This window comes from Artemia sp. Qi Xiang Cuo, chromosome 10 (genome assembly GCF_049724085.1).
Source record: "Artemia sp. Qi Xiang Cuo chromosome 10, ASM4972408v1, whole genome shotgun sequence".
Lineage (NCBI taxonomy): Eukaryota > Metazoa > Arthropoda > Branchiopoda > Anostraca > Artemiidae > Artemia > Artemia sp. Qi Xiang Cuo.
This window is the reverse complement of record NC_142803.1, coordinates 25,936,842-25,939,991: the sequence shown is the minus strand read 5'-3', so window position 1 is coordinate 25,939,991 and position 3,150 is coordinate 25,936,842.

Here is a 3,150-nt window from a genome sequence, read left to right as displayed (position 1 = left end):
GTGAGTTTGGTATTAGCATTAGAAGAAAAATGGAGATATTTTGCAAGTAGTTCACATCCACGAAGCTCTTATCGCTATCTTTCAAATGCTAGAGATTCAGACTGCCATCTCCCCACAGACCGTGATATACACAGATAATAAATGTATGCAACGAATAAATAAATGCAACGATGTAACATTGTAAAGGCTCTCTGAGAGCTTTCAATGAACAGGTGCGAAGATTAAACAGATAGTATAATCAGATGTATACCTCTGTATAATGGTATTCGACTAATCCCCCCCCAACACCCCAAAAAAAGTTCATTACCGGAATACCCCTCCCCTCCTCTCTGTGGATAATTTTCCACTGGAAAGTTGAACCAATTCGTAGATTTGAGCAGACAAAGGAAAAGTACGGCAAATAAAAATAGTATGTGACAAATAAATAGAATGAAGAAAGTAAGGAATTTAGGAATATTCTACCTATATTCCAAAATTTAGGCAGAATGTATGGTGTAGAACATCCTATAGTACGTATTTTTACCTTTTTTTTTCTTTTAATTCTTTTTGTCATGTTTTCGGGGGTTGAGCTATTATAGCAGAGAAAGTTAAAGGCTAAAGAAAATAAATTGAAAATATGAAATCAGTGATAACTATAGAACGGTTGTTCTTTGATGGAAGTGCGCATAGATAACAACCTAGGACTAAAAAGTATAAATAGTTACTTTCCCAGGACTTGGTTTGTTACCAACATCTATAGTGCATGATACAAGTTCACCCCTTCCAATTAAGAGTATGTACATTGGAACATTTTCCTTTCTGAAATATCTTTAAGGGGCACATATTATTTTCTAATTTAATTCAAGTATCATGGAGTTAAACTCCTAAATCAGAACCAAGCAAATTTAAAATGGACAGGGCTCCTTATTTAGAACAAGCTAGCAATAGCTTAAGTAAAGAAAGTTTTCAAAAATTCAGCTAAGGATATTCCAAACTCTTCTTCATTCAGCGCTCGTCTGATGAACATCGCCTCGGGGAGCGTTGCTTGCAAGTGAAGTACAAAATAGAATTTTGACTCTTGTGATAATATCTCTGGACTGTTATTTATATATGATTATTGATCGTGATTTGGATTACTGAAGCAGGAATACGTAAGCAGTGTGTATATGTCTTGAACTTTAAATCTGTAATAGAGGATTTTTACTTATATATTTTTCCTACGGAAAACCTTGAAACCAGATACTTAACTATGCAATTGATATTTAATGTGACATTTCAGAAGTAAGTATGGATCATCTCTCTGAATGAAAATCTTGTTTCATTCAGTGATGCTTACAAGTGAAATACGAAATAGAATTTAGACTCTTGTGATAATATCTCTGGACTGTTATTTATATATGATTAAATAAAAAAAAACTAGTTTTTTAAACTTAAAGTAAGGAGCGACATTAAAACTTAAAACGAACAGAAATTATTCCGTATATGAAAGGGGCTGTCCCCTCCTCAACGCCTCGCTCTTTACGCTAAAGTTTTTTATTGTTTTAAAAAATAAAGTTGTGAGACAGTGTCAAACTTTAGCGTAAAGAGCGAGGCGTTGAGGAGGGGACAGCCCCTTTCATATACGGAATAATTTCTGTTCGTTTTAAGTTTTAATGTCGCTCCTTACTTCCAGTTAAAAAAAACTTGTTTTTTTTAACTTAATTTCTGATCGTTTTTTAGTTAATGCAGCTTTTATTTTGGCTAACCGTCATTGAATAAGTAAACAAAATTTGCATAAAAATTTTACGTTTCTTTTGCTAAATGGACGTCTTTACAAATTAACTTACGTAACTAATTTCTATATTCGTCTATTTATCTTCTGGCAAAAAATACAAAGTTGCAGATTTTTGCAGATATGAGCTTGAAACTAATGTAATAGGGTTGTCTGATACGCTGAATCTGACGGTGTGATTTTCATTAAAATTCTTTCACATGTAGGGGATGTTTCCCCCCTCTTTAAAAAATCGAGTAAATTTTCTCAGGCTCTGATGAGTAATACTAAACTTAATAAAATTTATATATTTAGAATCAGCGTTATAAGCCCATTCTTTTGGTACGTTTATTTGCATTAAAATTCTGTTTTTAAAAGTTTGGATTACTATTGAGCCGTATCGCTTGTTTTTTTTTATTGTTTTTTTTTTATTACGTATACGTTATTATGTATATAAGGGCGTTCTCCCCTTAGTCAATACCACGCTCTTTACGTTAAAAGTTAAAACAAAATTTGATTCACAAACCCCTAAATCACAAAGGCCGTTTAATTAGAATAGATAGCTCTTTTGAAAGCACTAAAAAAAACTGTAGCGTAAAGAGCGAGGTATTGACTTGGGGGAGAACCTCCTCACATACGTTATAATTTCTGTTCGTTTTAAGTTCTTGTGTTCCTTCTTACTTTCCGTTGAAAAAACTTGTTTTTTTTATTTAATTTCTGATCGTTTTTTAAATAATGCTTGGAAATCCGGCGCCCCCTTCATCGCACTGTCCCTTACCCCAAAGAAACATCCTCCACGGAACGATTTTCCAGAGTAACCCCCTCCTCTAGCCCCCCCCCCCTTCAGAATAAAATCCTTCCTGAAAATATATGTATACGTCCCAATGACTAACAAATAATGCTAGCACGTCCGGCGCCCCCTTCATGGCAATTTCCCTTCCCCCATGAAAAATTCCTTCAGGGACAGATCTTCCAACATAACCCCCGACCCACCCTTCCCTCCCACTACCAGAAAAAAAACCTCCTGAAAACTTCTGTGTACTTCCCAATAACCAATACTATATGTTAACATTGGGTAAAGTTCATAACTTTTAGCCCTCACCCTGGGGACTTTGGGGGATTAAGTCATCCTAAAAGACTTATTTATCATATTTTCGACCATGCTGAACAAAATGGCTATCTTAAAATTTTGATCGGGTGACTTTGGAAAAAAATAAGCGTGGGAGGGGGCCTAGTTGCCCTCCATTTTTTTGGTCAGTTAAAAAGGGCCCCAAAACTTTTGAGGTCCGTTCCAATGATGCCTCGAACGATATTCTATGACCACTTGGTCGATACTATCAACCCTGGGAAAAAAAAACAAATAAACACTCATCCGTGATATTTCTTCCGGCAAAAAATGCAAAAGTCCATATTTTTTGCAA